We start from the raw sequence: 21,722 nt of genomic DNA on the forward strand, positions 1-21,722 counted from the left end.
AGACAATTGACGTATTTCTAGCAAGAATAACGAAGGAAAAAAAAGAAAGAACACACATTTCCAATAACAAAAAATAAACAGATGGAGTTTCTGTCATGGCACAGCAGGAAGCTAACCCAACTAGGAACCATGAGACTTCGGGTTCAATCCCTGGCCTTGCTCAGTGGGTTAAGGATATGACGTTGAGGTGAGCTGTGGTGTAGATCTCAGACATGTCTCAGATCTGGCGTTGCTATGTCTTTGGAGTAGGCTGGCAGCTACAGCTCCGATTAGACCCCTAGCCTGGGAATCTCCATATATGGTGGGTGTGGCCCTAAAAAGACAAAAAAACCCAAAACAAAACAAAAAATAAACAGAGAATATCACTTGCATACATAAAAAAGGATATGGGAACACTATGAACAAATCTACAGAGGCATATTTGACTATGTAAATTAAATGGACAAATTCCTCGAAAAACACAAACTACCTTAACTCACCCAATATGATATATGTAATTTGGATAATCCTACAAATGTTAAGGAAATTCAGTCTGAAAACCAAAACTTCAAAAAAGAAATCACTCAGCCCACACTGTTTCACTGGAGAACCTACCAGATGTTTAAAGAACTATTATCAGTTATACATAATCTCTTCCAGAAAAAAAGAAAAGCAAAGAACATTTTCCAATTTATTCTACGAAGCTACTATTAACCTATTAACAAAGCAAAAGCAAGGTATCAAAAAAGTAAACAATAGAGCAATACCTCTCAGAGATGCCAAAAATTGTTTTCTAGCGAATTGAACCTAGCAATACATAAAAAGAATTATACATCAGGACCGAATAGGGTTTATTTCAGGGATGCCAGGTTGCTTATACATTCAAATATCAATCACTGTAATCTAAAATATTAACATGCTAGAGTTCCCGTCATGGCTCAGTGGTAACGAACCTGACTGGTTTCCATGAAGATGCAGGTTCCATCCCTGGCCTTGCTCAGTGGGTTAAGGATCCAGTGCTGCCATGAGCTGTGGTGTAGGTGGCAGATGTGGCTCCAATCCCGTGTTGCTGTGGCTGTGGTGTAGGCCAGCAGCTGCAGCTCCAATTCAACCCTTAGCCTAGGAACCTTCATATGCTGCGGGTACGAACCTAAAAAGACAAAAACAAAACAAAACAAAAAATAAAAAATAAAAATAAAATATTAACATGCTAAAGAAAAATCACATTATCATATCAACTCATTCAGAAGTATCTGATAAAACTCAACACCCATTCATGATAAAAACTCGCAGAAAATTACAAAGAGAGTTCTTCAACTTAACAAAGAACACCTACAAATCCCCACAACATTATACTTAATCGTGAAAGACTAAATAGTCCCTCTCACCCAAGATTGGCAACAGTGCAAGGCTGTCATCACTCTTATTCAACACAGTGCTGGAAGTTCTTGCAAAAGTGCCGGCAAAAAAGACGATAAAACAAACAGAAGGCACACAGAGAAGGAAGAAATAAAATTGTCCTTATTTGCAGAGGCTATGATTGTTTACATAGAAAATTCTAAGTAATCTATTAAAAGCAAAAATAAAAACAACCTCCTGATATTAATAAGTGATTCCATAAAGACCACAGGACATAAGAAACATACCCAAAAATCAACTGTATTTCTATATACAGCTGACCCTTGAACAACACAGGTTTGAACTGCATAGGTCCACTTATATGTGGAAATTTTTCTTTTTTCTTTCTTTTTTTTTTTTTTTTCTTTTTAGGTCCATATCCGAGGCATATGGAGGTTCCCAAGCTAGGGATTGAATCAGAGCTGTACCTACTGGCCTACACCACAGCCATAGCAACATCAGATCTGAGCCATGTCTGCGACCTACACCACAGCTCATGGCAAAACTGGATCCTTAACCCACTGAGCTAGGCCAGGGATTGAACCCATGACTTCATGGTTCCTAGTCAGATTTGTTTCCACTAAGCCATGACGGGAACTCCATATACAGACATTTTTCAATAGTAAATACTACTACACGATCCATGGTTGTTTGAATCTGTGAATACCAAGGAACTTCAGATATGGAGGACCAACTATAAACTATACACAGATTTTCAACTGCATAGTGGGTCAATACCCAAAACCCCTGTGTTGGTTCAAGGATCAACTATATTACCAACGAACATAATAAAAGCTTAACTTAAAATACAACATAAATTTATAATTTCTCAACATAAAGAACCCTTAGGCAAAAAAATCTAAAAATTCATGGACAGGACTTGTCTGTTGAAAACCAGTAATGAAATAAATAGTGATGAAAATGGTAATGAAATAAATCAAACTTACATAAATGGAGATACATGCCATACTCACGGATTGAAAGAGCCACAAAGCAAAGATTTCAAATGTCCTCAAACTGTCATTAAGGTTTAGGGTAATTCCTATGAAAATCCCATGAAAGTTTTTGTACAGATAGACAAGGTAATTTTAAAATTCACATTCAAAGGCAAAGAAACTGGAATAGCAAACCACATATCTGACAAAGGACTAGTATTTACAACAGATTAAAAAACCCAAAAAACTCCTACTACTCAATAGTAAATAACAGCAATAACATAATTCAAGTAGAAACGGGGCAAAAGATACAGACAGACATCAAAAACACATTGCCTAAAATAATGGCAACGCCTAACGCTGGTTAGAACACAGAGGAAGTGGATGACTTGTACACTGCTCATAGGAATGCAACTGGTACAGCTACTCTGGACAAGTTTGGCAGTTTCTAAAATATCTAAACATGCAACTATCATATGACTCAGCCATGTACTCATGGACATTTATTCCAGAAAAATGAAAAATCATGTTCACACAAAAACCCGTACATGAATGGTGCTAGCAGCTTTACTTGTAATACACCAAAAAATGGCAACAAGCCAGATGTCCTTCAGTGGCTGAATGGTTAACAAATGTGGGAAATCCAGGCCATGGAATACTACTCAGCAATGAAAAGGAAGCAGCTACTGATACATGCAACAACCTAGTTGAATCTTTAGAGAATTATGATGAGTGAAAAATGCCAATGCCAAATGATTAGTTTCTGTAGATTCCATTTATATAACATTCTTGAAATGACAAAAGGCAAGAAGAGGCAAGGAAGAGGTTCTCCCTCATAACCTCTGGAGGGAGCTTGGCCTTGCTGACATCTCGATTTCCAAATTCTACCCTCCACAACTATGAAAGAATAAATTTCTGTGAACTTAAGCCACAGGCAACTAACACACAAGCTGTAGCAGCAGCCCTTAGAAATCCGTTGGGAAGCGAGATTCTCACGTCCTGCCCAGGCCAAAGTAAGTCAGTGATGAGAATGCAATTAAAGTCTGAAAAGCACTGACATAAACTACTACACAGTTCTTAACTCATATAGTGATGACTTTGTATCAACATGGAAAGCACTTATAACATCTCTGGATGTAAAATAAGTAGGGTGCACATTTGAAATTCCATATTGCTAGTGTAATTTTTTTTTTTTTTTTTTTAGGACTGCCCCTGATGCATATGGAAGTTCCAAGGCTAGTGGTGATTTGGAGCTACAGCTGCTGGCCTACATCACAGCCACAACAATGCAGGATTTGACTCATGCCTGTGACCTTCACCACAGCTCATGGCAACACGTACCCTTAACCCACTGAGCGAGGCCAGAGATCGAACCCACATCCTCATGGATACTAGTGGAGTTTCTAACCCACTGAGCCACAATGGGAACTTGATGGTGTGATTTTTGGGTGCATGCATAGGAGTCGAGGGCTAGATGGAAACAAGCAAAATAAAAACAGCTGTTTGGGACAAAGGGGTTGTGACTTCTTCTTGCCAAACACCCCCAGTTTGTTCTTCATGCTTCTTATAATTCTGTTAATATGTGTTATGATCATTTTCCAAGGCCAATTTAGGTGGGTCAACATTTTACTTATTTGTTCACTGCTTTCCTCAGATCATGATGACCTGGTGGAAGGAAATCCCACACATGGGGCTGACCCGGGCTCATGAACAATCAGGTCTACAAGGGCTCCGCCTTGATTTTAGCCAGTTCAACTACCTGCAAAAAGAACAAAAAATAGTTTGTCCTATTCTTGTTTGAAGGAGCACCCAAACAGCTAAAACACACTCTGAAGGCAAGGACCCGGCATGTCCAGTCTTGGAGTCTGTACTTGCTCCAGGATACACATCTGGGCAGCAAGAGCCCAGTATTATACAGTGGAAATACTCAATACCCTGACTGTGATGATGGTGCCCTGTGTGCCTGGATGTGATGACCTCTGTGCTTGGACATGAAGCCCACTCTTCCAGCTTCATGGAATCAGCAACACCAGACAAATAAATCAGCTGACGGCTCATCAGTGAGTCAACTTTTAAATGCTTTGCTTCCATCTTTTTCTCACTGCAGGCAGACATCCCAGGCATGCCATCCTCGTAAGTGGCACCAAGAAAACACCACCAGATTTTCAGAGGATCCATGAAATAATCCGTTTCCCATAGTTGAAAGCAACTGTATGTTTCACTTAACCCCAAAGTTAACTTTTCCAATGATCTGTACTACAAGCCAAGTTCCCCCCACATCCACCCCCACTCCGCTGATTCTTAAAATGACTACATTTCAGATCAACTTTTCATCTCATCTTTAGAGAACACAGCGCCCTGGTTCAAACATGTTTTGGGAATATTTATATGTAAACATCTAAAAACCTATCTTCTTTAACTATTACACTGAAGGGAAAAGGAGAAAACACTTTAATTAAAGGGATAATGCTAAGTTGGCTGAACAAAACAATATCTACTTCCAAACTTCAACAATTATTTATACACAAGCCATCCAAAATAAAAACTAAATGAGCTTTATTATTGTTTCTATACTAGTCACAGTCATCCTATGAAGTCATTATTTAAATATTTTCAAACTCTGATTATGAAAGGGTAGATAAATAAACACTCTCCTGAGAAAATGAGTTTCACTTCTCAATATGAAGTCACTTGCCATTATTTCAAGATATCAAGAACAAAGTGAGATTCACAGTCATTCAAACTGAGTAACAGAGGGGAGAAAAAAATACCATAAAACCTGGAAAAAAGAAAACATTACTTTCAATCAGGGCTTTCAACCTTAGTTATTAGCACTACTGACATAGGGGGCCAGATAATTTTTCGTGTAGGGGGAGGTGTGTGCAGGGGGCCTGTGCTGTGCATTTTGAGATGTTTAGCGGCATTCCTAGTCTTCACCCACTAGATGCCAGATGCCAATTCTCATTTGCCTCTGGCTGTGGAAACCAAAAACATCTCCAGACATTGCCAAATGTTTCCTGGGGAACAAACCGTCCTCAGCTAGGAACTGCTACTTTAATTTAAGCAATAGGGCAGCCTAGCTGAATCAAGTGATGTAACAAATCGTCCTTGGCCTTGGTAGGCTTAGCGGTTTATTAACACAATAGAATGACTGCTCCCATTCAACTTCCATGACCACATTTTAGGAATCATGCAAGTATTGGGAGAATTCATTCAGTGCAAGGCCATGCTTGCAGGGATTGAAACAAGGGTTGTGTTAACTGGTCTAGAGACTGAATGTATAATTCTGAAGAATAAGGCCAATGACTAGAGTTGCTTTGAAGCACAAAAAAATCACTATGCCCCAAACTGTGGGCAAGCAGACTGTCCTGGCCAAAGCTATGGTCAAAATATGACCCCCTATTAGTCTAAATTGCTCGAGTCCAGGAACTCTGAGTGGTTAGAAGTCCACCAGGTGAGCACACTCATTCGAGCAGAGGTCACTTGTGCTTATTACAAAATAAATTCAATGGCTTAAGCAACCCATTATGTTATTTTTTTTTATTCCTTTCCCAATGAACATCTGCACTGAATTCACAACTAGGGGAGGAGGAAAAAAACCACCTTCCTGTAGCTGAAAAGTTATCTCAGACTTCCTCTGTTTTCCATGTCCTTCATGCCATATCAGTTGCCCAGTTCTCCCAATTCCACCTCTTGTCTATCTCTTGAACAGGCTCACTCCTTCCCATCACACATTTCATTGCTCAATTACTACAGATACCTCCTAACCAGATACCTAGTTCTGGCCTCTTCCATGGGACATAAAGCAATCTTTCAAAAGCACAAATCTGATTACCCTTCTCCGACTTGTATAATAGCTTCATGGGAATCCTGATTTTTTTTTTCCTTTTTTTTTTTTTTTTGCTTGTTTAGGGCTGCACCTGCAGCCTATGCAAGTTCCCAGGCTAGAAGTCAAATCAGAGCTGCAGCTGCTGGCTACAGCCATGGCCACAACGTTGGGACCTGAGCCACGTCTGCAACCTACACCTCAGCAAAGAGCAATGCCAGATCCTTAGCCCACTGTGCCAGGGACTGAACCTACAACCTTGAGAATACTATTCAGGTTCCTAACTCACTGAACCACAATGGGAACTTCTCCTTAATATTTTTAAACGAAATCCACACACCTGCAAGCTCCTGGATTATCTGGACCATCAATGTGGAGGGTGGGTAGGGACAGAGAAAACAATACTCTGTGCAATGGAATCTGATCTGATACAGGGTTTGGTACTAAATGTTTAAGAAGCCAGAATCACTGCTAATCTAAATTAGATCTAGGAGTTCCCATTATGGCTCAGCAGAAACAAATCTGACTGGCATCCATGAGGATGCAGGTTCGATCCCTGGCCTTGCTCAGTGGGTTAAGGATCCGGTGTTGCCATGAGCTATGGTGCAGGCCACAGACAAGGCTCGGATCTGGAGTTCCTATGGCTATGGCATAGGCCAGTGTCTGGCTACAGCTCCAATTTGACCCCTAGCCTGGGAACCTCCATATGCTGTGGGTGCAGCCCTAAAAAGACAAAAAATAAAATAAAATAAAAATTAAAAACAAATTACATCTAAAAATCCCCTTAAGTTGCCAGGACTTTGGCCTTTGGAATTTCAAAGGCCAAAAATCAACCTCTCTGGTTTCTCTGTGAATTTTTGTTGTGTCTTTTCCTTTCCCTGAGACAGCAAGAGGGAGCGAGCCCAAGGCTAGTTTAAATCTGGCAGGAGTGGAGGATGGGGAAGTTACAATGGTGATAAACATTATTTAGGATGTGATGCCGGAATATAAAACATAACTCCAGCTATGTTCAAAATATACATACACATACGCATTATATTTCCATGGGGTGGAAGAAGAGGGAGGGGGCTGTTACAGAGAGAGTTATATGCAAGGCAAATGAACTAGAAAGAAACACAGCCATATGTTAACAGGAACATCTCCGGATGGTGAAATTACAGATGATTAATTTGATTCTCAAAACTTTTCTGTAGTTTCCACTATCAATAAGGGAATAAGAAAAATAAATAAAAACTCTAAAAGGTTACTTAAAACAGAAGTCTTTATATATAGCCTAGATAGAGAACAGATGGCAGAGGTAGCCTCAAATTGTTCAAGAATGGAAAGATTTATCATTTGCCCTTATTCTGCTAAGCTGTAGATTTCTGTCCCCAGATAACAGGGCACAGAATAGAAACTGTTGTCAGGTGGTATGTTCACAAGTTATCCCCTCAAATCAATCAGCCTTAAGGTGGGTTTTTTGTTTGGTTTGTTTTTTTTTTTTTTTTTTTGCTTTTTAGGGCCGCACCCGCAGCACATGGATGTTTCCAGGCTAGGGGTCAAATCAGAGCTGCAACTACTGGCTTAGACCACAGCCAAGCAACACGGGATCCAAGCTGCATCTGCCAATACACCTCAGCTCATGGCAACACCAGATCCTTAACCCACTGAGCGAGGCCAGGGATCAAACCCACATCCTCCCGGATACTAGTTGGGTTCATAACCCGCTGAGCCAAAATGGCAACTCCCAGCCCTAAGGTTTTCAACTCACACACAGGAAGATACACAAAATCAAGGACAGAGAAATTGCCAGTAAAACTGTTAAGTGCTGGCAGTAGAATACTAGTGTACATGTTAAAGGTATAGAGAGACCTGCAAAATGCTGCCTCATCTTGAATACAAATAAAGGGAGGAGCACAGTTTTGAAGTTTGGTCACCTGACAATACTCAGTGAAAAGGTTTCCCTGCCACTTTCAAATCAAAGACTCCATGAACAGTAAAAGCTTCAAATTCAGTTTCGTTCAACACATATTACTGAGTCTTATGCCACGGGCTTGTCTATTTTTCTCCTTGAAGAATGTCTTGTGTGTTCTGGGTATGCTGATATGCCAATCTGCCAAGTTTTACCCGCTCTTACCTCTATTTACCCCAAAGCCACAGTGTAAATCTTGATCAGGGCAGGAAATGCACATTTGTGTAGAGACCGCCCACTCTGTCTCCTTCTGCCCCTGGCATTTCTTTTCCGAAATTTCCCCAAGTATGAGAATTCAAGCTCCATTGACTTCATTGTCCAGTGGTTTGAAAAAATGCAAAGTCTTAAGGAAAGAGTACGTGTGGAGTGATTATAGGTATTTTGCAACTATCATATAACTTAAATTTCAACATGAAAATGCCTCGTGCTATTACCCCATTTCGTTCATATCAATTTCAGAAAGTGAAAATTGTCTCCTGCCTTAGAACAGCAAGCTCAGTTGGAATCATAACAGGGGCCTTTATAAGCTCCCTTTATTACACACAATGCATTTTCCTACCAGTGTGAAGGCCAGCAGGGGAGGAGGGGGGTCTCATTCAACTCCCTGGCATTCTAACCATAGGATGACGGGAAGACAAACACAGAGAGGAGTGGGGGAGGGAAACAGCATCTCACCACCTGTAGTCCCAGATGGCACTAGAAGACACTTCACTGAAAATCCATAAAGCCTTTAAAAAATATAAAGCAATGAGCTAATTAAAAGGAAAAAAAAAATCTACATCCAGCCACAGAGTTATGGTACAGATTATCACATACACAGTCAACTGTGACTTCAGAAACAGAACCCAAACTCCAGCAAAACGCAGATGAGAAAATAAAGAGGTTTTCTGTTCTTCTTTTCAATGATGGTACAATGGAACTTCTACAGATTTATTAACTTAAAGACTTTTTCCATTTTGCTCACTCTGACACATAGAGGAGAATTCTGAGTTGCCATCACCCACCACCATAATGATGGCAATTTATTGCAGGACTGTGTTACATTATTTAATTCACTCCTCCCCACTCTCTGAAATGGAAACTATCGGCATCTCTGTTTTAGGAAAGAGAAACTGAAGCACAGACAAGTTAAGAAAGCTTCCCAAGTTCACACAGCTTAGTATGAACTGGATTTGAACTTAAGCAGCTGAATTCCAGTGTCCAGCTCTTTCACACTCTTGTGAAAAGTCATGTTATTTAGCAAAGAAATAATCTACCTAAGTTTTTTTGTTTTGTTTTTGTGTTTTTGTTTTGTTTCGTTTTCTTCTCAAAGGTTGGCCAACTCTGAGTTTACTGACAACCAAAAAGCTCGTGTCAAAGACACTGGAGTTGTGTGTGCATGAAAGTATGGTCTTCTGGAATCTAATAAAAAAAAGGACACAATGAACTTCTTTGCATAACAGATACTGACTCACAGACTTTGAAAAACTTATGGTTTCCAAATTAGACAGGTTGGGGATGGGGGATGGACTAGGGGTTTGGGATGGAAACGCTATAAAATCAGGTTGTGATGATCACTGTATGACTATAAATGTAATAAAATTCATTGAGTAATTTAAAAAAAAAAAGGTGTGGTCTTCTTGCTAACCAGTCCAGAGTTTAGTTTTGTCATGAAAACATCATCCTCTAATGTCATCATGTCTGTATCACCACAAGAGAAAGTTTCAGAAGTGCTAAATTAAAAGTTTCCCTCAATATCACCCAGGAAATTCCAGACCATATATTGGAAAATTCATTCTTTCTAATCAAAAGTTAGAAAACTTGCATCCATCTCAAAGTCCCTTTGCATCTGATGCATTTTACTGTCTCTCAAACTACATATGCCACTAATATAATGTTAGCTCTGTTTGTGTTTTCCAACTGGCCTCCCAGAAGGCTTAATATTGGAAATGAGGTGAAGTCTGGTGAGAGTTTTCAAACGAGATCTCAGATTCAAAGGGAATCCAATTCTACATGCCAAACCATCATTAAACACAGAACAATATACATCTTTTAAGCAATTTTCAATTCTGAATCTTATACATATAAAACATTACAGAATATGAGAGGGGCTAATGGAATTACGATAACCATCAAATGCAAAAGGCAATGGAATCTTTTAGTACAATATTCTTATTTTGGGGGTGGTGGGGGGAGGCATGAAGGGCTAGCTAACAAAAAATGGGAATAAAAGAAAGAATACCTGTTATAGTCCACACCAAACATAGGCTGTATCTGGAGGTACCAAAAAAGAGATATTATGGCAAGCATGATGATAAGGAGGCTGAAGATAATGCTATCAATAGTTAATACTTACAGAATGCCTATTACCTGCCAAGTATTAGGCTAAGTACGTTATATGCATTCCTACCTTCAAACCCCACAACAACCCTAGGAGGTAAATACATCTGTTAGGCCCAGTTTAAAGAGAAGGGAACAGGGAGTTCCCATTGTGGCTCAGTAGGAATGAACCCGACTAGTATCCATGAGGATACAGTTTCCATCCCTGGCCCTTCTCAGTGGGCTAAGTATCCAGCATTGCCATGAGCCATAGTGTGGTTTGCAGATGCAGCTTGGATCTGATATTGCTGTGGCTGCGGTGTAGGCCAGCAGCTACAGCTCCTATTCAACCCCTAGCCTGGGAATTTCCATATGCCGCAGGTGCAGCCCTAAAATAAAAAAGAAAAGAAAAGAAAAAATTAATAAATAAAGAGAAAGGAAGAGACACAGAGGCAGGCTAAGTATCTTGCTGAAGGCAAGGAAATGTGGAGCTGGGATTCCCCTCCAGAGCTTGTGCTGACAGTGCCTCCCAGGTAAAACAAACAGAAGATATGCATTTGAATTAAGAGGGGGCAAGGGAGGCATAGGATTCCCATAGGGGAAACCATGGGGTCGGGGGAGGAATTGAGAGGCTAGGAATAATATATATACAATACACTACTGTATAAAATAGATGATTGGAGTTCCTGCTGTGGGGCAATGGGATCAGTGGTATCTCTAGAATGCTGGGACACAGGTTCAATCCCTGGCCCAATCCGGTGGGTTAAGGATCCAGAGTTGCCATAGCTGGCATAGGTCGCACGTGTGGCTCAGATGTGACCCCTGGCCTGGGAACTCCATATGCCACGGGGCAGCCTAAAAAGGGGTGGGGGAAAAAAAAAAGACGAAGATGATTAACAACCTATTTATAGTTCAGGGAAATTTACTCAATAGTTTGTAATAACCAATAGGGAAAAAAGAATAGATATGTATATATTATAACTGATATATATATATATATATATATATATATATATATAACTGATTCACCCAAAACTTATACAACATTCTAAGTCAACTATACTCTAATTTAAAATAAGAAAAGAGAGAGAGAGGCAAGGGAAAGTGCTATTTTGTTTGTATAAGAGCCACATGTAGCTAGTTACTGAGGGGGTGAGCTGTACTTATGTCCCAACTGGACACCTCTGTTCAAAGGCACACAAAGTAGGATCCCCAAGCAATTGGGAAATGACAGTGCAGTGAAACCACCCCCTCCCCTGCCCCTCAGATTCAACAGCCTGGTTGAATTTGGGTTTCTATAAAAATCTCTACTTGGCTGCATGCTCATTAGCCTGAGCTTAGTGCAGCCAAAATCGGGAAGCAATGACACTTGCTCCCAAGTCTGGAACAAAGCCCAATAAAAATCAAACCACCTGGCATAATAACCGCCAAGAGAAGCAAAGGCACTAAGACCTTCGTTTAAATCTTGACTCTGCCATTGAATCACTTACCTGCTACTGGGAAGGTCACCAATATTCTCGGAGTGTAATTTCCTCATTTATCAAACTGGTGGAACAATACCTTCCTTAGAGGGTCATTGTTAATTGAGATAAAGCATGTAAAATGCTTATACCATATCTGACATATTTATCAGTGAATCATTAAGTATGAGCATAGGAAATAATTTGGGGTTGAACATTCATTCAATATGTTAGGACTTTAAAATGACATGGCAGCCATACCAAGGGAAAAAAATCTGTGACTTTATCCCATGTTCCCTGTGGGAAGATATTCAATGTTGAAAAGAACAGTTTGTATTGCAAACGTGGAATGAGGCGAGGATTTCTTACATCAACTGATGATGGTTTGGGGGCTCCAAATCACTTCTAAAACTTTTCTTTGGAGCTTTAGAGAACTGTACAGCTCCCTTTATAAATATCACTGTTGACTTTACATAAGGACATGATGAACCAAATATCAATATGTCAGTGCAGGAACGAAAGCCCCTTGTGTGCTATTCAGTCAAAATCCAGTGGTCAAGTAAAATGCTGCTATGTTTAACAATCAGGGTTAATTTTAAAACAATTTTTACCTTTTCTGTCCTCCAATACCATCTGTAACCACCAAGATTCCAACTTGCCAGTAACCGAATTAAGATAATGAACAGAATGACTGGCCAATGAGGCGCCAGCTGTATAGCACAGAGAACTCTACCGAATATTCTATGATCATCTACATGGGAAAGGAATCTGAAAGAGAAAGGATGTGTGTGCATGTATAAGTGAATCACTCTGTTGTACAGCAGAAATTATCACAACCTTGTGAAACAACTATACTTCAACAAGCTTTCAGAAAATGAACAAATGAATTTTACAGAATGTCTCTTCTCAGATGTTAATGTGCCTTTCTTTTAATTATCTAGGAATGTGGTTAAAATGCTGATTCTGGTTCCTTAGGACTGAGGTGAGCCCTGAAATTACATTTCTTTCTTTCTTTCTTTATGTCTGTCTGTCTGTCTTTCTTTCTTTCTTTTTTTTTTTTTTTTTTTTTTTTTCGGTCTTTTTAGGGCTGCACCCTCGGCATATGAAGTTCCCAGGCTAGGGGTCAAATCAGAGCAGCAGCTGCAGGCCTACACCACAGCCACAGCAACACAGGATCTGAGCCACATCTGTGATCTACACCACAGCTCCCAGGAACACTAGATCCTTAACCCACTGAGAGAGGCCCAAGGATCAAACCTGCATCCTCACAGATACAAGTCAGATTCGTTTCCGCTGAGCCACAACAGGAACTCCATGAAACTGCATTTCTAACAAGCTCCCAGGTGATGCCCATGCTGCTGGTCCATGGACCACCCTTAAAGTATCAAGGCTGTAGGCACAAGTCATCCATCGTGCTTGCTCTCTTTCTCTCTCTTAATCCAGCTTTGAATTTTTTTTATCAGTTCATAAGATACTTTTTGTCCTCCTACCTCAGTTTCCATCCATTGTCAAAGCCAAATGAAATACCTATGAAGTACAAAACTCCACTGGGTCTAAATGTGAGGGTTTTCTGTCCCAGTACCTTGAATAACTACATCAGGTTGAAGACAATGAACACTAGAAATCAACCAGAACTTAGATCTACAACTCATTCCTTTAAAGATCAATGATATTGGCTCCCTCTTTCTGTATTTCATGCCAGTCCTACACTCACATACTCTCAGTAATCACCAAGGAGATCCTATATTTATCTCAATTTTGTAGAAGAGCAAAGTGAGGCTCAGCCAGATTAAATAACTAGCCCAATGTCACCTGGATGGAAGTACAAACTCTGATTACCGAGGTCACGCTTATATACCTACGTTTTGATGTACAATTATCCCAGAACTTTCAATTCAACTTCTGGAGAAAAATGGCACCAAACCACTCCCTGTGTCATGGTGATGTTGGCCCCAGGATCCATATTTCTCCTCTCTCAAATTTCCAAATGAGTAGATGGGGAGAAAAGCAGGTTTGGTCTCTTCATGTGATGGACTGAGCTGTGGTTTATAACAGCCTGCCCAGAACAATACTTAAAAAGATTATAAACTGGCCACCAAGAATTCACTTAGCTATCCAGTTTAACTGGTATCTTGAAAATGATGCCTCTGTGCTTTGTTGGGGGATACACACAAGAAAGAGAAGGTAGGGTTTCAGCCTCCAAAGGAAGCCAAAATTTGGGGTAGGGTAAAACTTCATTGATTTGAGTCATTATTTCCACAAATATTCACTGAGTGACTGTCAATGTCACCCACTCTACAGGGTACTAGGGTGATGAAGGTAAAGAGGGCAGACAAGGGCTTCGCCCTCTCTGAGTTTAGAGTCAAGACATTAAATGCACAGTGATACAAATAATCATAGCTGTGGTGACTGCAACAAGAATCAAGTACAAAAAGTTGGAGGAGACACACGACCTTGTCCTGGACTACAGACAATACATCCTAGAAAACTCAGACACAGTTAAGATAAATACTCACTCATATTTATTAACCTTTTTTAGTGGGAGGGAGGTAGTCTAGCTGTACAAAGTGACTGTCCCTTGACAACTCTGAAATCAACATAGTCATTGCAAACTAAGAACATTATCCTCCAGTGAAAAAGTTTCCAGATCTCATTAGTGGCAAATGGGTCAAATTTCTACACCTGTCATATGATTACCTCCAACTATGATTAAAAAAAATCACAGAAAGCAGGAATGTCCAAAAGTTTTCTGACATCTGTCTTCTAATTACTCTTCTCACTTTCACATTAGACACATTTTGCTATAATGAAACAAGATGAGCAAGGAACATCATCTCTGTGGGAGGCCACCATGTCTAGTCTTCCATAATAAGCTATTATACATATTGGAATTGTCTATATGATACCAAAGGACTGATTACTACTAGAATTTAATTCTTGGAATAAGCATGGTCGATGGAAAAGTACGGAGTTCAAACAAACACACGCTCATCAAACTGGCACCTCATAGGCACATCAAACAAAACACTAAACTACACCCAGGATACCAGATCGAATACTCATTTTCAGAAGCAAATTAGGGCACAGAGCCATCTTTCCTGACATCAGATTAGAGCTGTAGAAAATAAAAAATCAAATCAAAAAGCCCAAATGCCTATCTTCTACACATTTGCTCACTGGATGGTTTACAACTAGATTAATTATGGGTATATATCATCCGGGGTGGGGGGGCCTTTTCAGATCCCCATTCTAGAATCTAGAATGAGTGAGGAGAAAAGCAAATGTCAAAGCATACCTACATTATCCTATTTAAATTATAGAATAAATGATTTCCTGTCAACAAAATGAATTCTGTATGCTGTTTTGGAAATGGCATCTTATTAAACACACAAGTCATTTTCATAATTAAACAAGGACCAATTCAGTGGAAAACAGCCATTAAAATGACATCTTGGTTTTTCAGAAAAAGAACTGGAAAATCAACATTCTGAAATACATGGGGAAACAGAAAGCACAGCAACACAGCAATCATCAAAAGGCTCTTCTGGACTCAGGTCAAGACTTTTGAGTTAGCATCCCCACCCTGCTTCCTCTAAGCCAGGAGAGCTTGGGCAGCTCATCTGAGCCTCAGTTTCCCCATTTGAATCTAGTCTTTCTATATTTCTTTATTATTGAGAGCAGCCCACAGACATATTGAAAAAAAGAGGAATTCCCCCCCCAAAAAAAATCCACTAACAAATTCCAGATAGAAGCTCAACCAGAAGAAACCAAAAGAATTAAAGGAGAAAAAAATGGGAAGTTCCTATTGTGGCTCAGTGGGTTTTGAACCCGGCTAGCATCCATGAGGATGCGGGTTCAATCCTTAGCCTCACTCAGTGGGTTAAGGATCTGGCACTGCCATGAACTGTGGTATAGGTCACAGATGTGGCTTGGATCTGGCGTTTTGTGGCTATTGTGTAGACTGGCAGCCGCAGCACTGATTCAAGCCCTAGCCTGGGAACATCCATATGTCACAGGTGTGGCCCTAAAAAGCAAAAAAAAAAAAAAACAACCAAAAAGGAAATAATCATGAAATTGGACCAACTATCCTCACCCCCACCTATAACAAGTAGGATCTATTCAGTCCAAGGAGAAATCAAATTGTTTAGCTCTAACATGGAGATGAGAACCCCAGACTGGTTTCACACGAAAAAGTACTTATCTAAGTAAGGATCAACAAATGGTTTCAATAAAAGGCCATCCTAATTATTTTAGATTTTGAAGACCATACAGTCTCTGTAGCAACCACTCAGGTCAGGTCAACTGTTTAGGGTGAAAGCTGCCATAGACAATGCATGGAGGCATGGGCATGTCTCTGTTCCAATAAAACTTTATTGAAACAGGAGTAGTTGACCCATCCCTGATCTAAATGGAAGTTTGAGAGGTCAGTGTGGTAGGGTGCCTTCTGTTTTTCTAGTAGTAGGTCCAATGATTTCAAGGGCAGGGAAGGGTGAAGCAGAGAGGTAGGGTGCTGTGCCTCCATGCAGACCACATACTGGGAGTTCAATAATTATATCTGCAATGTTCTATCTCTTTAAAAAATAATGGAGGAGTTCCCGTTGTGACTCAGTGATAACGAACCTGATTGGAATCCATGAAGACTAAGGACACGGTTTGATCCCTGGCCTTGCCGTGAGCTGCTGATGTGGCTCAGATCTGGTGTTGCTGTGGCTGTGGCATAGGCTGGTAGCTGCAAGCTCTGGTTCGACCTCTAGTCTGGGAACTTCCATATGCCGTGGATGCAGCACTGGGGGAAAAAAAAGCAGAAAAGTGACAGAGTGAGATTGAAAGGATACAAACATGAACTCAAGATAGCAAAATGTCAACATCTGTGAAATCTGAAAGGTGGCTTCTCAAACTACCAGCTGTGAAGGACCAGGGCAGATGTGCGTGTGTTTGTGTCTTTTTAGGGCCACACCTGTGGCTAGGACCAGGGTTTTAAATGGCCAGACTGCTGCAGCCTGATACTTCTGTACAAGCAGCGGAAATGACACAGGATTGGCCAATTGCTCTCAATAGGCCGAAACTCTTACTCCCACCTTCTCTACTGGCTTCCTGGACTGATAACAGCATGCAGACTGACACCACTGAACAGATCACACTGTAAGAACTGTTGACATTTTTTTCCCCTTATGTTTGAAAGATGGCACATTGTAAATCAATTGTACTTCAATAAAAAATAAATAAAATGAATAAATAAAATCAGAAGGGAGGGGAGAGAGAAGTCAAAGACTGACTCTTTAAGATGTAGTGATCATGAAGCCAATTTGCAGACATGCCAAACCCAGGGGCTAAGTAAGTGCATTTGTAGATCCTGCCCCAGGATTTAGGAGGGTGAGTAAGTCATAGTTTCTGACCCCAGGGAACTTTCAGTTTAACTCAGGGTTTGTCCCTCTTGTCAACATCGACATTTTGAAGCAGATAGTTCTTTGCGGTGGGCAGCTGTCCTATGTCTGTAAGAGGCTGAGCAGCACCCCTGGCCTATGCTCATTAGGTGCTAGAAGCACCTCCCCCAGTCGTGACAACCAACAAAGCTCTCCAGACATTGCCAAATGCCCCCTGAGGATCAAAATCACTTCCGATGTGAACCACTGGCCTATAGCAAAGGAATGATCATTAAAACGAACAAGAACTATAATCTGCCAAGTGATAGGGAAAAAGCTTTAACCCCCAAATGTTAAATCTTCATGGAAAAATACTGTCAATTATCAAATGTAAATGTTGACTAAGAGGCATTTACGATTATTAGGAAAATGGTAGCTGCATTGATACTGCTCTGGGACAACGCAGCCATTCCCAGCTGTGCTGGACTTCAGCACTAACCAAATTCTGTCACCTATGGTATGTCACGGAAGCTCACAGCCACCAGCCTTTCCATTTGTACAACTGTTTACCACATACTATTGTATTAGTAACTGGAGCAATACACAAAGAGCATTAAAAGATAATCAGAGATGTTGACAGGACCATGAATAACGACTAGGAATTGTATTTTCTTAAGAGAAAGACGACTGACTCCCGGGTCAGTGTGGATCTCAGGGTCATCCCTACACATCCAACCTCTTTCATCTTCAACACGGAACTCCCCAGAGGCTGTTCTGCTGAGCACAAGTCACATAAAATGGTTTGAGAAGAAAGAATTCTATGGCAGGTGAGGCTAGGAAAACTGCGAGGCAAAATCTTGCAGACACTCCATCACATATGAGTGTAATAAAAGCTCAGAGAATCCCTAAAGGGAAGAAAGGAATGAAACATGTCTAAAATGTGTTTCAATAAGCAGTTCCAAGACTGAATTGATGGTGGGTTTCTTTTAAACACCTACAAGCTCCAGGGACCGACGTTGAAAAATTTTGTTTGAATAGCTTAGTTGTTAGAGGCCACAGAGAAAGAGCAGACCATCCACCACTAAGGGCTCCTTCACTGCTCTGATGGAGCCTCTATGACTCCTCACTCCTCTTCCTCAAGGTAAGGACTCATCCCAGGTTAAGCACTATGCAGCTCTGGATCCCTTCAGAAAGTCAACAGCCACCCATTCACTGCAGGACCACAATTAAGGGTCATTAGGGGGAGCTAAGTTCTGGGCTACATTTCCCTCTGCCCCTGACGATATCCATCCCAGATCAGAAAATGTGATCCAGGTTAAGCCTCTCAGGAACACCTACAGAGAGTTCCTTGTGGCTCAGCGGAAACAAATCTGACGAGGATCCATGAGGACACAGGTTCAATCCCTGGCCTTGCTCAGTGAACTACGGATCCGGCGTTACTGTGAGCTGTGGTGTAGGTTGCAGACATGGTTTGGATTTGGCATTGCTGTGGCTGTGGCATAGGCTAGAGGCTACAGCTCTGATTCAACCCCTAGCCTGGGAACTTCCATATGCCGTGGGTGCAGCTCTGAAAGAAAAAAAGAAAGAAAGAAAAAAAGAAAGAAAGAAAGAAAGAAAGAAAGAAAGAAAGGAAGGAAGGAAGGAAGGAAGGAAGGAAGGAAGGAAGGAAGGAAGGAAGGAAGAAAGAAAAGAAACACCTACAAATGGAGTTCCTGTTGTAGTTCAGCGGGTTAAGAAACTGACAAGTATCCATAAGGATGTGGTTTCCATCCCTGGCCTTGCTCAGTGGGTTAAGGATCCAGTGTTGCCACAAGCTGCAGCATAGGTTACAGGTGCAGCTTGGACCTGTTGCTCTGGCTGTGGCGTAGGCCAGTAGCCACAGGTCTGATTAGACCCCTAGCCTGGGAACTTCCATAGGCCTCAAAAAAGCAAAAAAAAAAAAAAAAGAAAGAAAAACAAAAAGAAAAATGGGGGAAAAAAAAAAGAAGAAGAAGAAAAATGGCCGGGTCTTGTTTGTCCACACTGAGTGAAAACAGCCTTCTGCCTAGCTTCGGAACAGAGAAAAAGTCTTCTAATGAAGATATTTTCATTTTTCAAAGGCCTTTATTTAAATACTTTGGTGACATGAGGAGAGATTCCATGAGGAAGGAAGCAATGGGCTAGGCCTTGAGGGATAGGTCAAAATGGACACATGGGACTGGAGTCTTTAGGAGACATGGGAAGGGGGTGGGCTGAGACAGGAGAGGAAGGTTTCAACATGCTTTGAATAGAATGAACAAATGTAGTGCAGAGAAGGGTTTGGTTCCTCAGAACTCCACAGTGGCCAGCTCCTGTGAGAAAAGCAGCCAGAAGGTAAAACTTAATTATACTCTCCGAAGCCATCGGAGACATGCCTGCTTAAGGAGCGTGATGTGTGCTTGGCACCAGAGAGGGAAAGAAGGGCGGCGTGTGTGGGAGAGAAGAGGGGGCCAGGAAGATTGTGTGTCTTTCAGAAGTAATTCTGGGCTCTTCAGAGTTTTCTGCAAGACAACAGTATAATGTCGAGGTGCCAAGCATGAACCTTGAACCCTGGCTGCCTGGGTGCCCATCCCACTCTATTTACCAGCTGTGTGACCTTAGGTTAGGTGCTTAAACTCTCTGTGCCCAGTTTTCTCACCAGCACAACGGAGATGAGAGTAGTACATCCATCTCAAAAGGGATGACATGGGGTTCAAATGAGATAATACACTTATAACATTTAGCACAGTACCTGGCGCACACAAGGCCTGTTAACAGCTGTGAAATGGAGCTGGCTCACAAGAGCCAAATCTTTTCCCATCTCCATATTCAGTGACATCAGTTACCCTCTGCCAAAGCTACAGTCAGTTTTAAACAATTACCAGCACATCATATTTGTATACAAGTACATATGTGTATTGTGTACACATATACTATGTATACGTACATGCATATATACATACGTGTGTGCCATCACTACTACTATTGTTACTAAGAATTTTATTTTTTAACATGACTCAAGCAGAGACTGGGTCATTTGAATTCCTGGCTTTTATACAGGTTACATGGAAATGCTAAGGGTGCCCCAAATCCTCAACCCAACAACAGATGTCTATGAAGGGCCCACATATCTGGCACAGACCTAGTCATTATGGGCTACAGTGGAGGCATAACAAAGGTCTTTGCCCATAAGGAGTTGAACATTTAGCTAAAATTTTTTGCAAAGAAAATGCTGGAAATAAAATCTAAAACTCATCACACCTCCTCCACCCCATCACTCTTTATTCTTCTCTCACAAGATTAACGGAAGGCTAAGCAGGAAGCTGGTCCCAAGCAGTCTGTGAGCACCACTTTCCCTGCGATCACTGTGAGCTGGAGCTTATCTATTCTCTCTCCTCCCTCCAGGAATCTCAGCTCTCCCCACAATTGATATGGACCAATACAGCCTGAAGCCGTGCATATTTGCAACTCATCACTCCTACTAGTGATGTTCAGAAAAACAGCCATGGTACACACATGCACACAAACACACCCACACCCACTTGCCCACATTTATCAACTTAACAGAAGTCAATAAGCATGCATTAAGCCTTCAGACGGTGCCTAAGTGCCTTCTATAACTTTTCACCTTTGGAGGCTATTCTTCACTGTTTTCAGCTATGCCTTATGATATCACATCAAAATTAAAAATCAGGTATTGTAATGGTCATCATAACACCAAATGTTGATTGAGAGTTGACTGCTAGCCACCCATTCTTCTACGAACTTCACATTATCCTGTGAAAGGTCTTGTTAATATCCCCATTTTACAGATGGGAAAACTGAGCTCCAAAAGATTAAATAACTTGCCTAGGGTCATAGAGCTGGTAAGAAATAAAAAATCAATCTGGAGTTTGGCAGACTCTCGACCCTGTGCTATTAATCACTGTAAATCAGGGCTTCCCAATTTGGCAGCTTGCAATTGAGTGCAAGTGGGGCTGAATAATTCATTGCTGTGATCGCTGTGCACTGTGGGTGTTTAGCAGCATCTCTGGCCTCTACTGACTAGATACCACGAACAATTCCCATCGGTGACAATTAGAACCAAGCTCACCCAAATGTGTTTGCTAAATGTCCTCTATGGGTCAAAATTATCTCTGGTTGAGAAGCAATGCTGTAAATTCAGAGGAACAGAGTAGAGAAATTCCCAAGCCTGGCTATATATGAGAAATAGCTATGAGATGCTTTTTAAAAATAAGATTATAATTGCAGCTACCAAGCCCTACCAAAATTTCATTTCTAGAGGTCCAGCATAATGGTTAAGGAAAATTTTAAGAGGAGACACCTGCCACCTATTAGCTCTGTCATCCTGGGAAATTACTTCCCTTCTCAGAGACTCAAACCCCTCATCTATAAATTGAATGGACACACCTAGACTGTAAGACCTCAGCATAGTAACAACCCCTTCTGTGAAAACACCTGACACCCATCACTTAACTCCTTCCTAGGTTTCCACCCTACACTGCACAGAGTGGG

The 21,722-nt window shown here is 41.0% G+C and overlaps 1 protein-coding gene and 1 long non-coding RNA gene across 33 annotated transcripts in view; one reads left to right on the top strand and one right to left on the bottom strand.

The window, feature by feature from the left end:
- The window catches only part of MAGI1 (membrane associated guanylate kinase, WW and PDZ domain containing 1), a 674,066-nt gene that overhangs the window by 290,604 nt on the left and 361,740 nt on the right, over window positions 1-21,722 (bottom strand). The window lies entirely within an intron of this gene.
- On the top strand, window positions 6,187-10,765 carry LOC146397373 (uncharacterized). The gene is made up of 2 exons (XR_014823496.1): window positions 6,187-6,707; window positions 8,069-10,765. It is a non-coding gene; the product is annotated as an uncharacterized LOC146397373 (long non-coding RNA).

The sequence above is a fragment of the Sus scrofa genome, chromosome 13 (genome assembly GCF_054392235.1).
Source record: "Sus scrofa isolate SSC_HxYL_T2T_F1_AM1 chromosome 13, Sscrofa_HxYL_maternal_Yorkshire_Landrace_v2.0, whole genome shotgun sequence".
NCBI classification, from domain to species: domain Eukaryota; kingdom Metazoa; phylum Chordata; class Mammalia; order Artiodactyla; family Suidae; genus Sus; species Sus scrofa.